Consider the following 22,613-nt stretch of genomic DNA (forward strand, 5'->3'; position numbering starts at 1 on the left):
CTGGTAGGCCAGAAGGGTCAGGTGAGTGAGAAAGAAGCAAAAAAGAAAAGCAAAGGGAACTTTTGAGAAAACATCACCCCATAGGTGCCTTAGCTCGAGCCTATGCTCACAGTGGCCATGTGAAAAAAGTCCCCATTCTCTTCAAAGACCTATCTGCAAATCTGGGGGCAAGAGTCATCTCGTAGCGAGTAAGTGCAGCTCAACTGGTCACTAACCTCCACCCCTGCCTCAGACTCACCCTGACCATGCCACATTTGGCCTAAATGCCCATCAGGGAGGCCTTGCTGCCCAACTGGGAGAGCTGCTTCCAGACAAGCTCCACTGAGAGCCAGATGGCAGAACCTGCTTCCCTAACAGGTCAGCTGTCCTAGCCTTGCCTGTTCTGCGCAAGGACAGTATGAGAACCGAATGTCTTCCTTCAGTGTAACAGATATGTAGGGCCTGGTTTCAATCAGAGTTTTGTGCTGGATAGAACATTACATATTTTTACATTAAAGGGACTGAGAAGTTTCAAAATCATGTCATCATTTAATCCTTGTAACATGTTTTGAAGTAGATGCCTCTATTCGTTATACAGAAAAAATTAGCCTACAAAAGACCCACGTACAGTTTTCCAAACAGACTCCAACAATGTAGCCTCCTACAAAACCATGCTACCTCCCATCTGGCCTGGTGCATTGATGTCACACAGCCACCAGCTAGATCATCACCAGCATCCTCATCACTGACACCACAGAGGTAGTGATTTGGTTGTTTTTTTCTGGAGGGACAGAGAAAGTGTGAAGGAAGCGGGTGTTGCTTACAGTGGAGGAAATGAGCTGTCTCCAGCTGTGGAGAGCCAGGGAGACAATTCCGACCTTGACCTGCCTCCCACTCATTCATTCACTCAACAAGCATTTACTGAGCACCACCACAACCCAGGCATGTTTTTTTTTGTTGTTGTTTCTTTTTGTTTAAGTTTACTTATTTTGAGAGAGAGAGTGAGCACAAGCAGGGGCGGGGCAGAGAGAGGGAGAGAGAAAATCCCAAGCAGGCTCTGTGCTAGAGCCCGGAGCGGGGCTCATCCCACGAAGCATGAGATCATGGCCTGAGCAGAAACCAAGAGTCGGATGCTTAACAACTGAGCCACCAGTCGTCCCCGGGCATGCCGGGCATGGTTCTAAAGGCTGAGATGCAACAGCAAAAATCCCAAGTCCCAGCTGTTACGTTACAGTAGAGAATCAGACAAAAAAACACAGAAATAGCTGAGCCAGATCATGACAACTTCAGTACTGTAAGAAAAATAAATCAAGGTAAAGTGTAGAGAGTATAGAAGAGAGGGGCTATGTATAATAAAGTGGTCAGAAAAAAACTTTTGAGGATAAGGGGACATCTGAGCAAAGACTAAAGAAGGAAGTGAAGGATCAAGTCCTATCTGAGGGAAAAGGGAGACAGGCAGAAGGAACAGCTGGTGCCTCTGAGGCAGGAACATAATTGGAAGGCTGAAGCAGAAGCAAGGCAGCCAGCAGGCTGGGGACCAGGAAGGAAGAGCAAGAGCAAACCTGAGTGGGAGACACGGCAGGAGTCACAGTGGGCCTGACAATGTGTGCAGACTTTGTATCTTATTCTCAGGGAGTTGGGACATCACAGCAGGGTTCTGCGCAGAGGGAAACCTGAATCTGACTTAGGTTTTAAAAGCTCTCTGGCTGCCGTGCAGAGGCAGGAGTGCCACTGGTGGGAATGACGTTGGCTTCACTACAGTGGGACTGGCAAGAAATGGTCAAATTCTATATAGACTTTAAAGAGGCTCTGCAATAATATGCATATGCCACATCTCCGGCCAACTGCCCTTGAGTCTCCAAGTTCCCAGTAGAAGCCGGATATGATATTGCTAAGCTGGGCAGGCAGGTTTTTCCTGCCTCTGGTCACTATGGCAACTTCCTGAAAGCAGCCATCTGGGAGTTGGTGGAAGCAGCTAAGAACTTAGCCACGTCACCAGCTGCCCTGCTGTTGTCACAGGGGTACAGAGGCAGAAAGAAACTTTTGAAAAACAGGATTGATGCAAGCAACTTTGAGGTGCCACAGAAGGATTTCTTTTTAATTAAATTTACATGCTTAAAGGAATCTTTTTACTCTGCCTCCAGTATATTTCTCCCTAGTTTGCAAATCCTACAATTTCCTGAAAGGCAAATTTTGTTCACAAAGCAAAGACTGAGATGAACCTGTAAATCCGTGTGTGTTAGGAAGGAGATTTTGTCCTTCCTCCACTCTTGACCTTCTATCCTAGTTTTCTTGACAATACAGCAGGGTTGCCACAATTGCAGAGGTGGTCATACATTTGCCAGGGAACACGAAAGCCCAGACCAGCAAAAGCAGAAATATTTGTATTCTAAAGGGGCTGAGATCCCGAAGGCTGTTTTTCTCTGTGAAAAAATGATAGGACACCGAAAACTATTGGTAACAACTAATTGGGAGCGAGAGGTGCAAGGGCAGGGAAGTCCAAGAAAGGCTGGTGTAAGAGGATAATGTAGCTACTACAGACGCTTTAAAAAGTAAAATCTTAGGGGCGCCTGGGTGGCTCAGTCGGTTGAGCGTCCAACTTCAGCTCAGGTCACAATCTCAACAGTCTGTGAGTTTGAGCCCCGGGTTGGGCTCTGTGCCGACAACTGGGAGCCTGGAGCCTGCTTAGGATTCTGTGTCTCCCTCTCTCTCTGCCCCTCCCCCGCTCATGCTCTGTCTCTGTCTCTCTCTGTGTCAAAAATAAATAAACATTAAAAAAAAAAGTAAAATCTTAAAGACCTAAATGTGAAACATGAAACCATGAAACTCCTAGAAGAAAACACAGGCAATAATTTCTTTGAAATTGGCCTTAGTAATAACATTTTTCTAGATAGGTCCCCTGAGGTAAGAGAAACAAACACAAAAATAAAACTATTGGGACTGCACAAAATAAAAAACTACTGCACAGCAAACAATCAATAAAATGAAAAGGCAACCTACTAAATGAGAGAAGACATTTGCAAATGATATATGCAATAAAGGGCTAGTATCCAAAATAAAAAGAACTTGCGCAACTGAACACACAAAAAAAGGCAAATAATATGAATTAAAAATGGGCAGAGAACCTGAATAGACATTTTTCCAAAGAAAACATACAGATGGCCAACAGACAGACAGAAAGATGCTTAACATCACTCACTATCAGGGAAATGTAAATCAAAACCACAATGAGATACCACCTTACATCTGTCAGAATGGTTAGAATCAAAAAGACAAGAAAAATAACAGGTGTTGGCGAGGATGTGGAGAAAAAGGAATGCTCCTGCAGTATTGATGCAAATGCAAACTGGTACAGCCACTGTGGAAAACAGTATGGAAGTTCCTCAAAAAATTAAAAATAGAAATACTGTATGATCCAATAATTATACTACTGGATATTTATCCATAGAAAACAAAAAATTTCATTTGAAAAGATATATGCAGGGGCACCTGGGTGGCTCAGTCGGTTAAGCGCCCGACTTCGGCTCAGGTCATGATCTCACAGTTCGTGGATTCAAGCCCCACGTCAGGCTCTGTGCTGACAGCTCAGAGCCTGAAGTGCTTCAGATTCTGCGTCTCCCTCTGTCTCTGCCCCTACCCCACTTGTGCTCTGTCTCTCAAAAATGAATAAACGTTAAAAAACATTTAAAAAAAAGATATATGCACTCCTATATTTACTACATTATTTGCATTATTTACATTGCCAAGATAGGCAACCCAGATGTCCATCGACAGATGAATGGATAAAGATGATACTGAAGTGCCTGGGTGGCTCAGTCATTTAAGTGTCTGACTCTTGATGTCAGCTCAGGTCATGATCATAGGGTTATGAGATCAAGCCCTGTGTCAGGCTCCATGCTAGGCATGGACCTGCTTAGGATTCTCTCTCTCCCTCTCTCTCTGCCCCTCTCCCACTCATACATGCTCCCTCTCTCTCTTAAAAAAAAAAAGAAGAAGATGTACTGTTCACACACATGCACACACACAATGGACTGCTACTCAGCCATAAAAAGGATAAGATCTTGCCATTTGTGACAGCATGGAGAGACCTAGAGGGTATTACACTAAGTGAAATAAGCCAGAGAAAGACAAATCTCAGATGACTTCACTTTTATGTGGACTCTAAAAAACAAAACAAGCAAACAGACAGAAAGCACAAACAGACCCATAAATACAGAGAACAAATTGTTGGTTGCCAGAGGTGAGGGAGGTGAGGGGGTGGGCAAAATGGGGGAAGGGGAGTGGGAAATGCAGGCTTCCAGCTATGGAATGAATAAGTCATGGGGATGGAAAGTACAGCACAGGGAACACAGTCAGTGGTATTGTAATGGTGATGTATGACAGATGGTAGTTACACTTGTGGTGGGCACAGCATAACATGTGCAACTTGTCTAATTGCTATATTGTACGCTTGAAACTAACATTGTATGTCAACTATACTTCAATAAAAAAATCAGACAATAAATGATCAGTGGTACATGAACATTTTACTGGAAAATATTTTGAGTACTTTTCTCAAGGTAGGGTACAGAAACATTGGGATTCTTACTGGTTTTTCTTACTGGCTTCTCTTCCTCAGCATACCTCTAAAATGTATGTGGGCTCCACCCTCGGCCCTTGCTTTCCTTACTCAGAGCTATTCCGGCAACCTCATGCGCTGTCCAAGCTTCACAACCACTCTTTCCTCTGAGGACACCTTTCCCCCAAGCTCCAGGCTCCTATTTCCAGCTGCTTCCTTTTGCCAACATTATCTTTCTGAAATGTAAATCTGATCCCTGATCTCCTGCTTAACTCACACCTAGAATAAGGGCACATTCTCTAACAACACAAGGTGCTATACCACCTGCTTCTACCTCTCTCTCCCCACATCTACCTTACACTACAGTGATGCTGGTCTACCCCTATCAGCTGCCCAAATGTCTCCATTCTTTAGTGCATAGTGGTCTTCTCCTTTTGTCAGGTAGACTCCTATTTATAACAACTCGACTGAAACAACACCTTGTCATAGAAAGAAGCCTTCTGTAGTAACCAGCCTCCAAGATGGCCCCAAATGATTCCACCTCCTGGTATTCACATCCTTGTGTAGGTCCTCTCCACACTGAACTCCAGCTAACCTCTGAGACCAATCAATACAGCAGCAGTAACCATGTATAACTTCCAAGGATAGGCCATAGATGGCATTGCAGCTTCCACCTTGGTCTCTTGTATCACCTGCTCCGGCGGAAGTCAGCTGCCATGCTGTGAGGACACCCAAGAAGCCCCATGGAGAGGCACCAACTTCGCAAGCCACTTAAGTGAGCCACCTTGGAAGCAGATCTCCTAGTCCCAAGTTTTCAGATGACTGCAGCTCCAGCCCAACATCTAACAGCAATGTCATAAGAGACTCTCTCCTCTCATGAGCCACAATCTCCCAACCAAGATGCTCCTGAATTTCTGACCCATAGAAACTGTAAGAGATAATAAATGATTATTTTTGTTTTAAGCCACTAAGTTTTAGGGTGATGTATATGCATCCAAGATAACTAATATACCTTCATGTCTCTTCTCTGCCTTTAGCTGAGGTTCTCTCCCTGTGCTCCTATAAAGCCTTGTGAATAAGTCTATCACAGCACTTATCCCATAGCATTTTTATCCCTTTTTCTTTTTTGGCCAACTGACCCCACAAAACTAGACTGCATCTTGCTTCCCTCTGTATCCCTGGCACTCAGAAGTCTCTCAATAAACATTTATCTAATATGTTAGATAAATAAGACGAATGAAAGAACAACAGCAAATGAAAAAAAAAGTAAATAGAAAAAAAAAGTAAAAACATTTCATACCATGGTAATAACTGGTATTTTATTTATGCCATATTCTCCCTTCTTCTGGATGTCTGGAAAATAGCAACCTCCCTACCACACTAACCCCAAACTTTTGAAATTGCTTCCCTTACTCACTTTTTTCCATCTACATAATTCTGGGAAGCTGTTTACATTTATGTGACTTCATCTCTCTGACCCTAGTTGATTGGTTCTGGGTGAACACAGATGTGAAATGGACCAATCATACAACTCAACAGCTATTGCCAAACATGATGAGACCAGGCATGAGTGTCTTTCCCAAAATAGCCTAATAAATCCCTTCTTGGAGGTTTTGAATTTGAGACCCAGAGAGCCAAGGAGATCAGACCCTTTGGTGATGGAAGCATTCATATACATACAAACACACATGAATATATATATATACATATATATGTATGTATAACTATATGTATTTACATATATATGTACATAAACATACATAAACTATTTTTTTAAGTTTGAGAGAGAGAGAGAGAGCATGAGCAAGGGAGGGACAGAGAGAAAGAGAGAATCCCAAGAAAGCTCCATGCTGTCAGGGCAGAGCCTGACATGGGGCACAAACCCATGAATTTTGAGATCATTACCTGAGCCAAAATTAAGAGATGGACACTCAATGACTGACTGAGCCACCCAGATGCCCCCATAAAACTATTTTTTTAAATATAATACTCAGGGGCGCCTGGGTGGCTCAGTCAGTTAAGCATCTGACTCTTGATTTCAGCTCAGGTCATGATCTCAGGTCATGTGAGATCGAGACCTACATCAGGCTCTGCACTGACAGTGGGAAGCCTGCTTGGGATTCTCTCTCCTTCTCTCTCTGCCCCTCCCCTGCTCATGCGTGTGTACACACTCTCTTAAAATAAATAAAATCTTTAAATAAATAAATAAATAAATAAATAAATAAATAAATAAATAAATACAATCCAATCCAATCCAATCCAATCCAATACAATACAATACTCAAGGTGCCTGGCTGGCTCAGTCAATAGGACATGTGGCTCTTGGTCTCGATTATCATAAGCCCCATACTGGGCATGGAGCCTACTTAAAAAAATAATGATGAAATAAAATACTCAATACTGTAAAAACTAGTTTTGTGAAAGAAGATTAGTTTGGGGCACCTGGATAGCTAAGTCGGATAAGTGTCTGACAGGCTCAGGTCATGATCTCATGATTCATGAGTTCGGACCCTGCATTGGGCTCTCTGCTGTCAACACAGATCCCACTTTGGATCCTCTGTCCCCCTCTTTCTCTGACCCTCCTCTCTCTCTCTCTCAAAATAAATAAACTTAAAAAAAAATTAGTTCACTCATGAATTGCTATAAATTGATATGTTCCCTTGGGAATGGAATACCGATAAATATTTTCATACTCTTTGACCCAGTAAGTTCCTCCTGGAAATGTAAAGAAACAATTCAATAGGGGCGCCTGGGTGGCTCAGTTGGTTGAGCGTCTGACCTCGGCTCAGGTCATGATCTCACAGCTCGTGGGTTTGAGTCCCGCGTCGGGCTCTGTGCTGACAGCTCAGAGCCTGGAGCCTGCTTCAGATTCTGGGTCTCCCTCTCTCTCTGCCCCAACCCACTCGCATTCTGTCTCTGTCTCTCTCAAAAATAAATAAACATCAAAAAAAATTTTTTAAAAATTCAATAGAAGCAAAACAGTATGTGCATGAAAATGTTTACTTCAGCATTTTGATATAATGACACAATAAAATGTGACTCAATCATTTCAAATTCCAACTATGGACTTCCACATCTGGCCAAGACAGTTACAAGGATTGGATTTACTTTCCCAACGTGAGCTAAAACAGAAAAATACATGAAACAATGGTTTTCAGACATTGGAAGACAGGCAGCACAGGACAGTGAGCCCTGAGACAGAGAAAACAAATCATCATCCCAGTTCCCACCTGGATAGTTTGCCGGCTGGCCCAGGACACAGAGTGGAGAGCTAGAGGAGGCCAAAGGAGAGCAAAGACATGGAGAAGGGAGGCTTGCACAGAACTTGCAAAGAACTCCAGAAATCTGCAGAGGGTGTTCCCAATCTTCATCTGAATACTGGTCACAGCATGTGTGTGAGGAAAGTACCCAGGGCTGGCAAAAGAAAAACCTGAAAGGAAAATGAGGAATACCTGAAGCTCATCCCACTGGGTCATCACAATGCATTCTCCCTTTTATACATTGTGGAATGCAATTTGCTAAAACTAAGTTGAGAACATCTGGATCTATGCTGATGAAGGACATATGATCTGTTTTCTTTCCTAGTAACGCCTTTTTTGGTATTGACGTCAGGACAATATTTGCTATAGAATGATTTGGAAAGTAGTCCCTCCCTTTCAATTTTCAGGAAGAGTTTGTGTAGAAGCTGGTGTTACTTCTTCCTTAGATGTTAAGTAAAAATCACCAATGAAATCTTCTGTGCCTGGAGTTTTCTTTGTGGAAAGGTTTCCAACTATAATTTATTTAATAGTGATGAGGTGATTCAGATTATCTTTTTCTTCTTGAGTGAGCTTTGGTAGTTTGTGCACTTTCAAGGAATCTGTCCATTGTTTAAGTTGTTGAATTTACTGGTGAATTTAATGCAAAGTATGAAGAAGAACGGGGGGGGGGGGGGAGAGTCATAGATAACAAAGATAACAGAAATCAGTGAAGTGGACACAAAAATATAGAGGAAAAATCAGTGAAACTAAAATTTGCTCCTTAGCGAAGATCAATAAAATCAATAAATCTCTGAAAAAAGTAAGAAGACAGAGATTACCAATATCAGGAATGAAAGAGGATATATCACTACAGATCCCAGAAACAGTAAAAAGATAATAAGAGAATATTATGAACATTTCATGTAAGTTCCACAATGCATAAAAAGAACAACACCATCAAGACCAATTGGGATTTGTCTTGGGAATGCAAGACATGTTCAATATTTAAAAATCAATCAATGTAATTAAGTGTAGCAACAGCCTAAAGAAGAAAAACTATGTTTATCTCAACAGATACAGAAAAAAATATTTGATAAAAGGCAATATCCATTCATGATTAAAAAAAAAAAATCTCAATAAACTAGTCATAGAAGAAAACTTCACTTAATAAAGGAGATCTACAAAAATCCTACAGTTGGGGCGCCTGGGCAGCAACTCTTGGTTTTGGCTCAGGTCACAATCTCATGGGTTCATGAGCTCAAGTCCCACATTGAGCTCTGGGCTGACAGCTTGGAGCCTGGAGCCTGCTTCAGGTGCTGTCTCCCTCTCTCTCTGCCCCTCCTCCGCTTGCGTTCTGTCCCTCAAAAATACATTAAAAAAAATTTTTTTTAATCCCACAGTTATTTATTTTTTATGTATTTATTTATTTATTTTTATATATAAAATATTATTTTATATATAAATATATATAAATAATATATAAATATATATTAATATATAATATATAATATATATTAATATATTACATATTAAATATTAACATATTATAATATATAATACAAATATATAAATAAATAATATAAATAAATATATTATTATACATATAAATGTATATTTTATTTATTTATTTTTATTTATTTACTTTTTTATTCTGAAACAGACAGAATGGGGGAAGGGCAGAGGGAGAGGGAGAGGGAGAATCCCAAGCAGGCTCCACACTGCGAGTGCAGAACCTGATGCGGGGCTCGAACCCACAAAACTGTGAGATCCTGACCTGAGCTGAAATCAAGAGTCAAACGCTCAACTGACTGAGAAAACCAGGTGCCCCTACAGTTAACATCTTAATGATGAAAGACTGAATGCTTTAGCCTTAAGACTGGGAACAAGGAAAGGATGCAACATAATTCTAATCAAAATCCTAGGATTTCTTGGAGAAATTGACAAGTTGATTCTAAAATTTAAACGAATGAGCAAAGGAATCAGAATACTCAAAACAATTTTCAAGAAGCAGAAAGCTGGAGGGGTGCCTGGGTGGCTCAGTTGGTTAAGTGTCTGACTTCGGCTCAGGTCATGATCTCACAGTTCATGGACTCAAGCTCTGCATCGGGCTCTGTGCTGACAGCTCAGAGCCTGGAACTGGCTTCAGATTCTGTGTCTTTCTCTCTCTCTGCCTTTCCCCTGCTTGCACTCTCTCTCTCACAAAAATAAACATTAAAAAAAATTTTAGAAAAAAAAAGCATAAAGCTGGAGAATTCACACTACTTTATTTCTATACTTATTATAAAGCTGCAGTACAGTGTGGCACTGGCAAAAGGACAAACACATAAAACAATGGAACAGAACAGGCAATCCAGAAATAGACCCATACATATTGCCAATTAATGTTATGGTTAAACTGTTTCCCCAAAAAACGTATGTCCCAACCCTCGATACCTCAGAATGTGACCTTATTTGGAAACTGGGTCTTTACTAATTTAACCAACTTAAGATGACATCATTAAGGTGAGCCCTACTTCAATATGACTGTTGTCCTTATAAAAATGTGGACACAGGGGCGCCTGGGTGGCGCAGTCGGTTAAGTGTCCGACTTCAACCAGGTCACGATCTCACGGTCCGTGAGTTCGAGCCCCGCGTCAGGCTCTGGGCTGATGGCTCAGAGCCTGGAGCCTGTTTCCGATTCTGTGTCTCCCTCTCTCTCTGCCCCTCGCCCGTTCATGCTCTGTCTCTCTCTGTCCCAAAAATAAATAAACGTTGAAAAAAAAAAAATTTAATAAAAAAAAAAAAAATGTGGACACAGACCTACAGAGAGGGAAGACAATGTGAAGAGACACAGGGAGAACACTATGTGAAGCAGAGACTAGAATTACGCTGTAACAAGCCAACAAACATCTGGCGCTACCAGAAGCTGGAAGAGGCAAGGAAGGATCCTTCCTCTACAGGTTGCAGGATAAGCATGGCCCTAATGACACCTTGATTTCAGACTTATGGCCTCCAAAATTGTGAAATAATATTACTGTCGTTCCGAATCAGACAATTTGTGATACTTTACTATGGCAGCCATAGAAATGAATGCAATTAATTTTCAGCAAAAATACAAATGCAATCCAATGGAGAAAGAAGAGTCTTTGCAACAAATGGTCCTAAAAAAACTGGACAGCCATCTGTAAAAAATTAACCTTAATCCATACCTCACACCACATACAAAAAATTAACTCAAAATGGATCGCAGACCTAAATGTAAAACCCAACACTAAAACTTCTATTTTTTTTTTTTAAGTAAGCTCTAGGCCCAACACAGAGCTCAAACTCATAACCCCGAGATCAAGAGTTGCATGCTCTATGGACTGAGTCAGCTGGATTCCCTGAACACTAAAACTTCTAGAAGAAAACAGGAAAAAATGTTTATGACCTTGATTAGGCAAAGATTACTTAGATTTTACTCTAAAAGCATGATATATCAAAGAAAAAAGGTGATAAATTGGACTTTAACAAATCAAAGCCACAAACGGTAGAAAATGTTTTCAAATCACATATCTGATTAAGGACATGTATCTAGACTATCAGGAATTCTCAAAACTCAGTAAGCAAAAAAACAAGCAACCCAATTTAAAAAAGGAGGGGCAGAGATTCAAACAGAAACGTTTTTAAGGGCAGCTGGCTGGCTCAGTTGGAAGAGCAGGAGACTCCTGATCTTTTTTTTTTTTTTTTTTTAATGTCTATTATTTATTTTTGAGAGAGAGAGAGAGAGAGAGACAAAGTGCAAGCAGAGGAGGGGCAGAGAGAGGGGGAGATGAAGAATCCGAAGCAGGCTCTGAGCTATCAGCACAGAGCCTGACACAGGGCTCGAACTCACAAACCGCGAGATCATGACCTGAACCGAATTCAGATGCTTAACTGACTGAGCCACCCAGGTGCCCCCTGAGACTCCTAATCTTGAGTTTGCGAGTTCAAGCCCTACATTGGGTGAGAGGCTACTTAAATGAATAAAAGAAACATTTTCAAATTATATATACAAATGACAAGTATGTGGAAATATACTCAATATCATTACTCATTAGGGAAATGTAAATTAAAACCACAGTATTACCACACACATATTAAATGACTAAAGTTAAAAAAAAAAAAAAAAGCTAAACACTAACACCACCAAAACCTAACAATATCAAGTGCTGATGAGGATGCAGAGCGACTAGAACTCCCCTACATTGTTGGTGGGAATGCAAAATGGTACAGTAATTTTGGAAGTTTCTTATAGAGCTAAACATAACATAATACAACCCAACAGTCCTACTCCTGGGTATATTTATCTAAGTGAAATGAAAATTTTTGTTCATCAAAAAAATCTGTATGTAAATCTTTACAGCGGCTTTATCCATGATTGCCAAAATCTGAAAACAACCCAATATCTTAACTGGTAAATGGATAAAGAATTGTGATAAATCCATATAATGGGTTACTAATCAGAAAAACAAACAAAATAAAATAAGCAACTACTGACACACTCGACAACAGACAAACTTCAAGTGTATTATGCTAAAGGAAAGAAGTCAGATTGAAAAAGATACATACGGCAGGATTCCAGCTTTAGGACGTCCTGGAAAGAGCATACTATATATAGGTACAGAAAACAGACCAGTAGTTTCTACAGGATGGGGGTAGGGGGAAGAGTTAACTATATAGTTACACAGGGCAATTTGTGGGGTGAGAGAAATTCAGTATCCCGATTGTTGGCAATTCCGTAATTGTACGTATCTGTCAGAGCCTGTAGACTTGTACACTAAAAGGAATGAATTTTATCATATGTAAATTATACCTTAGTAACATAAAAGAAGAAAAAAAACATTATGCTTGGTGAAGAAAGCCAGACACAACCGTATAAAAATTCCAATTATTGGGACTAAGCAATATGGATACTATTTATGATCTAACATTACATGAAAACACTATAATGCAGGATGCGCACCCAGAAATATGTAAATTCTTCAGTCATTCACTCCCTAAATATTTCTCCAACACATGTTATGTGCTAGGACAACAATGATTTACAGCCTAGAGGGGAAAATCAAACAGAAACAAATAAACAGATGGACAAATAAATGAGAATTCCCAAATGTGGGAGGTACTCTGAATAAAACAAAAGGCTGATGTGATATAGAATCCAAGGAAGGAATCTCTGAAGTACTGTTTGGGTTGATAGCTGAAGGACAGGAAGCTAGCCTTGCAAAGATCTAGGAGTGGAGAGTCATAGGACAGAAGGAATGACAAATCCAAAGGCTCTGAGGTGGGTAAGACCTTGGAGGGACAAAAAAGAGCTCAGTATAACTGAAACATGACGAACAAGAGAGACAAAGTTAAGAGGGAATGGGAGAGGTCTACCTCTGTGCCGAGAGCCTAGAGCTTGCTTTGGCTTCTGTGTTTCCCTCTCTCCCTGCCCCTCCCTCACTTGTGCGCTCTCGCTCTCTCTCTCTGTCTCTCCCTCAAAAATAAACATTAAAATTAAAAAATAAAATAAAAATAAATGTTTCTCAGATATCCAGTTGGAGAAGATAAGTAGGGGGCTGGATATACAAGTGTACATCTTCATGGAACTGTCAGAACTAAAGAGATAAATTTGGGAGTCTTTCATTCATCTATCCAATCAACAAAAAAATTTTCTGAGCAACCACTATGTGCCAAACACTGTTCCATGTGCTAGGGAGACAGCAATAAAACAAGACAGACAAAACTCTTGCTCCTGTGAACCTGCAGCTTCCTTATCTGTAAAAGGGGATGACAAATGAGAAAATGTAAGTAAATACTTATCATAATACCTGGCACATAGTATGTACTTAGTAGATGCCAGCTATTAACATTAGTGACAGAAAAAGACAATTAGTAAATAAGTAAGATAATTTCAGAGTAATAATACATACTATGAAAAAAACCCCCACAGAATAATAGGTTTCAGAGTGATAGGTAGGGGCAGACGGGCTATTTTTGAGGAGTGGTCAGAGAAGGCCTGAGGAGATGACATTTCAGCTGACATCACAGAGATGACAAGGAACCAGTTCTGCAGAGACCTAGAAGGACAGCCCAAGCAGAAGAAATGGCTCAAGCAAGGGTCTTAAAGAACTAGAGTTTATTACACTGGAGAAATAACAGGCTAGTGTGTCAGAGGTAGAACGATGAGGGGGGAAATAGCAGACAGCTCTGGAGAGGCAGACAGGAGCTAGCTTACAGAGGGCCTTCTACCCATGGTAAAGAGGCTGGGATTTTATTTTAATGGGAAGCCACTGGAGAGCTTTGAGCAGGGGCGTGACTTGGTCTGACTCATGTTTTAAAGAAATCACACTGGCTGCACTGGCTGCTGTGTAAAGAATGAACTACAGAAGGCCTAAGGATAGAAGCTATTATAGTTACCCAGGAAAGAGATAGTATCTCTGACTAAAGTACTTGAGATGGTGACAAGTAACTAGATTCTGGATATAATGTGGAGGTGGAGAGGTAGATAACAGAAATAAAGAGTCAATGACAACTCCTAGATTTTTTACCCGAGCAACTGTGCAGGTCCTATTAATCAAGATAAGGAAGACTATGGGGGAGAGCAAGTTTCAGGTTTAGAAATCAAGAGATCTGCTTTGGTCATGTTAAGTCGAGATGCCTATTAGCCCTCTAAGTGGAGATGTCAATTAGGCAATTGTGTATATGAGTATAAAGTTCACAGATGTCAAAACTACAGGTGTGAATCTGGGAATCATCAGGACTAGCTGTCCCGGCCAAGGAGAGAATGCAGAGTAGGGGGTCTAGAACCAAATCCTGGAACATTCCAACACTTAGAGGTTAGGCAGGAAAGGAACAGGAAATAAGATTTGAGGAGTGGCCAGTGAAGTAGAAGGAACACTAGTAGTGTGTGGTGCTGTAGAAACCAAGAGGAGGAGGAAGAGGAAGAGGAAGAGGAAGAGGAAGAGGAGGAAGAGGAAGAGGAAGAGGAGGAAGAGGAAGAGGAAGAGGAAGAGGAGGAGGAGGAGGAGGAGGAGGAGGAGGAGGAGAGGAGATGATGGTGATGATGATGATGATGATGATAATCAGTACCACCCAGAGGTAAAGTGGTAAGAGGACAGAGAATGGGTCGCTGGTTCTGCAAGCTGGAGGTTTTTGGTGATCTTGACAAGAGTTTTAAGTTTTAATGGTGAAGGTGACAGTCCAATTAGAGTGAGCTGAAGAGAGAACAGAAGAAAAGTGGAATCATCAGCATCAAGACAGTACATGATTTAAAATACAATAACTGGGGGCGCCTGGGTGGCGCAGTCGGTTAAGCGTCCGACTTCAGCCAGGTCACGATCTTGCGGTCCGTGAGTTCGAGTCCCGCGTCAGGCTCTGGGCTGATGGCTCGGAGCCTGGAGCCTGTTTCCGATTCTCTGTCTCCCTCTCTCTCTGACCCTCCCCCATTCATGTTCTGTCTCTCCCTGTCCCAAAAATAAATAAACGTTGAAAAAAAAAAAATTAAAATACAATAACTGGACACCTGGGTGGCTCAGTCGGTTAAACATCCGACTCTTGATCCCGGCTCAGGTCATGATCTCACAGTTTGTGAGATAGAGTCCTACGTCCAGCTCTGCACTTATAGCATGACCCCTGCTTGGGATTCTCTCTCTCTCCCTCTCTACCCCTCCCCTGCTCATGCTCACGCTCTTTCTCTCTCAAATAAATAAACAAAACAAAATGTGAGATAAATTTTTTTAAAAAGCATAAGTGGGAAAAAAAGTGCAAATATCAGAAATAGCTTATCTAGGGGCGCCTGGGTGGCGCAGTCGGTTAAGCGTCCGACTTCAGCCAGGTCACGATCTCGCGGTCTGTGAGTTCGAGCCCCGCGTCAGGCTCTGGGCTGATGGCTCAGAGCCTGGAGCCTGTTTCCGATTCTGTGTCTCCCTCTCTCTCTGCCCCTCCCCCGTTCATGCTCTGTCTCTCTCTGTCCCAAAAAAATAAATAAACGTTGAAAAAAAAAAAAGAAATAGCTTATCTATAACTGTGAAAAAGATCTCCTTCTCTTCTCATTTGTAGCTAACACTTTACTAACACTGCTCAGCATGAATCTGACATCTTAGCAACCTGTGAAGTCAGGAACTCCCCAAGCTGCTAACAGGTAAGTCTGTCATTTTTCAAGTTACTGTAACAAGTTTCCCCCCAGTAGTTTAAGTAATCACTGGAAAAACAAGTGACAACACTTTAACAGTCAAGTTTCCAAGGCACCATTTTTCCTTGTTGTTGTTTTGCTCTTTTTAAAGCCTAAACCAAATCCCCAGGTGTGACTTCACCTGGGGCTGTAGTTGCTTTCTATTATATTCAAGTACAACACTTTCCAAAGGCAAAGCTACGGAAACCATTTTAGTGATTTTTTTTAAAGTTTATTTATTTTGAGAGAGAAAGCGTGAGCAGGGAAGGAGCAGAGTGATGGAGAGAGAGAATCCCAAGCAGCCTTTGCGCCACCAGCACAGAGCCCACTGCAGGGCTAAAACCCATGAACCGTGAGACCATGACCCAAGCCGAAACCAAGAGTCAGACTGACTGAGCTACCCAGGCACCCCGCCACTGAAAGCATTTTAAAGGAAAAAAGATGCTTATAAACCAGGAGACTAGAAAAGTACAACAATTGTAAAGTGGGCTGTAAGGGGAAAATGCTATTTCCAAATCCAAAAACTTTTACAGAAATATTTCCCTGTCCCCTGAATTTCTCCACAGTTCATGCACCTGGTCCCCAGCCACAACCTAAGCTGGGGTCTGGTGGGACACTGGCTGTTAGAGCCCAAGGCTCAGGAGCGCTTCTTTCCAACACCTCTGAGCACTCTGAACAGAATAAATTCTTTTCCAATGAGAATACAGTCAGATACAAACACAAATGATAAACTTAAAACTATAGCAGGATAAATTTGGGTTCCAGGTCAGGAGAAAATCTCTAGAGTATAAACACAGTCATTGGGTTTCTCTTGGGAAGTTCTGCACTCTTCTCTGACTTTTGTACTTATGCAACATTAATGGAAATCAAAATTTTAAAAAATTCTGTCACAAATCTGCTACTCCAATAAATCATTTTCTTCCCGTGTTCTTAGTTTTTCTCTATATATGCACAGTTCTAACAATACATATTTTAAAATATTTTTCTGTACTGAGCACTAAATTACCAAAAATTTCCCCAGTAACCAGACTTTTTATAGCCATATATTCTGTAATTGACTTATCTAGTCATCTGTTGTTACAGCTGAGCACCTAACAGCAAAATCTGCAATAAAAACAATTCTATGAGAAACTCTCCCTTTGAAAATTGTTTAAATGAAATTAATGAATCTGTCTCATTTGGGAGAGGATTTGGATTTTTGAAGATTTGCCTTTTCTACTCTAAAGTGTCAACTTTTGTATTATAAAGGTGCAATCATCAAGATAGTATGGTACTGGCACAAAAACAGAAACTCAGGATCAATGGAACAGAATAGAGAACCCAGAAATGGACCCACAAACTTATGGCTAACTAATCTTTGACAAAGCAGGAAAGAATATCCAATGGAAAAAACACAGTCTCTTCAGCAAATGGTGCTGGGAAACTGGACAGCAACATGCAAAAGAATAAACCTGGACCACTTACACAAAAATAAACTCAAAATGGATGGAAGTCCTAAACATACGACAGGAAGCCATCAAAATCCTAGAGGAGAAAACAGGCAACAACCTCTTTGACCTCAACTGCAGCAACTTCTTACTTGACATGTCTCTGGAGGCAAGGGAAACAAAAGCAAAAATGAACTACTGGGACCCCATCAAGATGAAGAGTTTCTGCGCAGCAAGGAAACAATCAGCAAAACTAAAAGGCAACTAACTGATGGAATGGGAGAAGATATTTGCAAATGACATCTCAGGTAAAGGGTTAGTATCCAAGATCTATAAAGAACTTATCAAAATCAGCACCCATAAGAAATAATCTAGTGAAGAGATGGGCAAAAGATATGAATAGACACTTTTCCAAAGAAGACATACAGATAGATGGCTAACAGACACATGAAAGGATGTTCAACATCACTCATCATCAGGGAAATACAAATCAAAACCACAATGCTCCTGGGTGGCTCAGTTTGTTAAGCATCCAACTTTGGCTCAGGCCATGATCTTGAAGTCCATGAGTTTGAGCCCCACACTGGGCTCTGTGCTGACAGTTCAGAGCCTGGAGGATTCTGTGTCTTCCTCTCCCTCTCTGCCCCTCCCTGTTCACATTCGGTCTCTCTCTCTCTCAAAAATAAACATTAAAAAAATTAAAAAAAAAAAACACACACAATGAAATACCACCTCGCACCTGTCAGAATGGTTAAAATTAACAACTTAGGCAACAACAAACGTTGGTGAGAATGCAGAGAAAGAGGAACCCTTTTGCACTGTTGGTGGGAATGCAAACTGGTGCAACAACTCTGGAAAACAGTATGGAGGTTCCTCAAAAAAACAAAACAAAACAAAACAAAACAAAACACACAACTACCCTATGATCCAGCAATTGCACTACTAGGTATTTATCCAAAGGATACAAAAATGCTGATTTGAAGGGCACATGCATCCCAGTGTTTACAGCAGCACTATCAACAATAGCCCAAGTATGGAAAGAGGCCAAGTATCCATCGACTGATGAATGGATAAAGAAGATGTGGTGTGTACACATACGATGGAATATTAGCGATCAAAAAGAATGAAATCTCACCATTTGCAATAATGTGGATGGAACTAGAGTGTATTATGCTAAGCAAAATAAGTCCAAGAAAGACAAATATCATATGATTTCACTCATGTGGAACTTAAGAAACAAAACAGATGAACATAGAGAAGGGAAGCAAAAATAAGATAAAAGCAGAGAGGGAGACAAACATAAGAGACTCAAATACAGAGAACAAACTGAGGGGTGCTGGCAGGGTGTTGGGTGGAGGGATGAGCCAAATGGCCAAGAGGCATTAATGAGGGCACTTGTTGGGATGAGCACTGGGTGTTATATGTAAGTGATGAATCACTAAATTCTATTCCTGAAATCATTATACTTTATGTCAACTAACTTGGATTTAGTTTTTTAAAAATAAAAAATAAAAAAAAAATAAAGTGTCAGCTTTGTAAATAGAAATCGAGGTATGAGATTAGGTTAATAACAGATTATTCGTATTAGAGTTTAATATGATGCCATTTGAAGCAGTTAACCTAATGACCCCTATACTTAAAATTTTACAATATTATAATCATAGCACAGTGAGGAATTACTATTTTAATAGTTGGTTCCAGAATGCCTCCCAGAGGTGGGGGGGAGGTGTTAATCTTTGTTTTGAAAAATACCTTGATAAGCTCCACACATTAAAGTGGAAGGTAAATCTTGAAGGAGTGGAAGAATTGACAGATCTGTCAATTGCCGAGCAAAAGAAGAAATGAACAGAAATATGGAAGCAGGAGAGAACAGAACTAGAGGCGGCCTAGACTATAAAGAGGAGGGGAAGAGAAGTCCAAAAACAAGGTGAGAAGCTGCATCCTTTAGAATAAAGGGACCGATGAGACATTAACACTCAGTGTGCCTGTGGGCTGGGGGATCTGGAGGGTGAGGACAGTATGCCTCTTCAGGAAAGGACAATCTAAACCCCAAGTGAAGTTGTGTTCCTGCAGGGTAAAACCCCTTTGCCATCCCCTATCTTCAGTAAAGCCTGCCCTACTCCTAAGAGCCTCGAAGGTTGTTTGGGGAATAACCAATGGAAAGGTCTAAAAGTAGGGATAATTGGGGCGCCTGGGTGGCTCAGCTGGTTAAGCATCTGACTTTGGTTCAGGTTATGACCCCCAGCTCATAGGTTCGAGCCCCACATCGGGCTCTGTGCTGACAGCTCAGAGCCCAGAGCCTGCTTTGGATTCTGTGTCTCCCTCTCTCTGCCCCTCCCCGGTTCGTGCACTCACTGTCCCTCTCTCTCTCTCAAAAATAAATTTTAAAAAGTTTAAAAATAGGGATAATAATTCCTACTTTATAGAGTTTTCATGAAGATTAAATGGGTTAAATTTGAAAAATCTGGGGGAGGGTGTTGGAATTCCCACATAATATGGCCTTATAGGGCTTGTGACCATTTTATTAAAATTTCAAGATAAGTGATTTCAGCTGATCGTGTAATGTAAAAGTTTTATTTATCTCATTTCCTCAGATTGGTATATAAAATAACTACTTTTTGAAAATATAAGCTATATTCCAGGGGCACCTTGGTGGCTCAAATGGTTAAGCTTCCTACTCTTGATCTCCGCTCAAAACTTGATCTCAGGGTCATGAGTTTAAAGCCCTGTGCTGGGCTCTGCACTTGGCATGAAGCCTACTTTAAAAAATAATAATAAAAATACAAGCTACCTTTCGACAAGCTCATAGAGTTTATGGCTCCCTAACTTTACAATGTTGTTCCCTCCCCTTAAATAATCCCAACCAGTGGTTCTCTAACTGTGGAGTGCATCAGAATCATCTGGAGGACTTTTCAAAACCCAAAAGGCTGAATTTCTTTTTTAAAATTTTATTTTTAAGTAATCTCTACACCCAACACGGGGCTCAAACCTACAACTCCAAGATCAAGAGTCATGTGTTCTACTGAGCCAGCCAGGTGCTACCCATAAAGCTAAATTTCTGCATCTGAAGGTCTGAGCAGAGCCTGAGGCTGTTCCTTTCTTACAAGTTCCCAGGTCATGTTGATGCTGTGGCACAGGGAACACACTTTGAGAACGACTGAGCTAAACCACCCTTTGACCATTCTTTCGAATTCTAGCTCAGATGCAACCTCCTTGAACACCTTTCCTTCCAACCTTCATGCCCTCTACCCCCTTCTCTGATAAAACTAATCATTGTACTTACTGTTTATTTCATAGTATACTGTAAATCATATATCTACACATCTGCCCTATATCTATCTGGTACCTAGCCCAGGGCCTGACCCGTGGCAGGTGTTGACTGTTTGAGGAGGGGATACCAAACTCCTGAAGATACCCACATACAACAAACTCCTTTGTACGTTCCTGTGCTGGGCTTCTTCTGCTCCCTCTGCTTGCAACACCCTCCACTTTACCTGACTCAAGGCTTAGCCCAAACATTTCCTCCTCCAGGAAGCCCTCTCTGACACTCCCTCTGCCTCAGGTTTGTGTCAGGTGCCCCCTTTCCTGTCTGTCTATAACATATCATACAACATATTTAACATACTATCTGTAACATATCAATCTATAACATTTATCTTCGTAATAGCTACCACTCACTGAAGGCTTTCTAAGTGCCAGGAACTCTAATAAGCAGAACTGGATTAAAATCTTTGGAGACTTTTGGTCAAGCAACTCCCACTTCTGGAAATTTATCCCACACCTCAGGAAAATGACTCCTACAGAAGCACACTCCCTACAGCATTGTTTGCGATGGAAAAATATTAGAAAACCTCAATATCCATTAGTAGGGGAACGGTTAAGTAAGTTACACTGCAACTATATAACGGAACAGTGTGCAGCTGTCAAAAAAGAGAATGGATCCGCTATTTATGTACTGACAGGGAATGAGCTCCAAGATACGTTGCTAAGTGAAAAAAGCAAGGAGCAAAACAGTGACAAGAATGGTAAACATCTATACTAAAATGAGGAAATTTTCACATAAGACTTAGAAGGCTGCCTGTGAGAGAAACTGGGTGGCAGAGAGACTTTTTACTTAAATACCCCTTTGTACCTTTTGAATTTTGAACTATTTGAATGTGTTACCTATTCAAACAAGCATGAAAAAAAATTAAAGACCTTTAGAAAGCCATAGAATAGAAAGGTTAAGGTGCTCCCCTATTTAATCAATATAAAAATAAAAATGAGTATGAGGAAGTCTAACAACATTTAGCTTTTTTCCAAGATGACTTTTGCTATTTCTATGAAATGTCTCATGCCAAGCTATTTCCATTTCCTCTTTGCATTTTGTTGTCTCTGCTTTATTAGCACCCTCAGTATGTACCTGATCTATTAAAGGTCAATCCATAGCAGATGTTCATTAGATCTGGTGACAACACTCTAGTTCTTACAGTACAGGGTGTGCAAGGGTTGTGACCCTTCGGTTTTCCCCCCGCCTTGCTGGCTGCTCTTCTTGAGTCCTTTCCTGGTTCCTCCCCTGCCAGTTCTTAAACTGCCGTCATGTTCTGTCCTAGATCCTCCTCCAGTTTCCTGCACACTCACGGGCTCTCATGGCTTCGGTTCACACCTACAAGCAGATGATCCAGTTTCCATCCCACAACATATTTCTCCCCCAGATTTCAGGCTGGCACATCCAGCTGCCCACTGGACCACTCTGCCACAGTCCTCAAAATACCATGCTCTCAAATGAAGTCATCATGAACTCTGCCCCCCTCCGGTGGTCCCTATCTGAGGAGACTGGCATGACAACCTATCCACCACTTTCTCCAGCCAGAACTGGACCTCATGACTAATGAATTCTCCTTCATCTTCCCACTTCCACCCTTCAAATCTTAGGTCTTTCCTAATGTTTTCTGAAATTTCCTGTTTCTCTCCAAACTTTGTCACTTCTCAGTTGGGGCTGTCATCATTTTTCACTATCATGGTTTTTGGTTTTTACAAGTCTCTCAACTGGGGATCTCTACCTCCAGTCTTGGCCCCGTGCCCCACACCCCATCTGTACTCTGCAGCCAGAGAGGTCCTTTTAAGATGCAACTGATCATTTCCTTCTCTTTCAAACCTTTTTGCTTCCTTCTGACTTTAGGAAAAAGTCAGACCCTGCATGACCTAGCAGTCCCACTCACCATTCCAGCCTCATTTCTCAACATGCACCTCTCACTCGCCCTCAGCACATGCATCAT

The 22,613-nt window shown here is 41.2% G+C and overlaps 1 protein-coding gene across 4 annotated transcripts in view; it reads right to left on the bottom strand.

Annotated features, from left to right (window-relative positions):
* SGSM3 (small G protein signaling modulator 3) overlaps positions 1–22,613 on the bottom strand; it is a 51,436-nt gene that overhangs the window by 12,183 nt on the left and 16,640 nt on the right. Inside the window, exon 2 of one of the 4 annotated variants that reach the window (XM_086712191.1) lies at positions 7,768–7,967. The exons of the other annotated variants lie outside the window; for them this stretch is intronic. The gene's annotated coding sequence lies outside the window, so the exon portion shown is untranslated. The remainder of the gene's footprint in view (positions 1–7,767; positions 7,968–22,613) is intronic. 4 annotated transcript variants of the gene reach the window in all.

Source organism: Puma concolor, chromosome B4 (assembly GCF_028749965.1).
Source record: "Puma concolor isolate L17-30 chromosome B4, mPumCon1.1.hap2, whole genome shotgun sequence".
Lineage (NCBI taxonomy): Eukaryota > Metazoa > Chordata > Mammalia > Carnivora > Felidae > Puma > Puma concolor.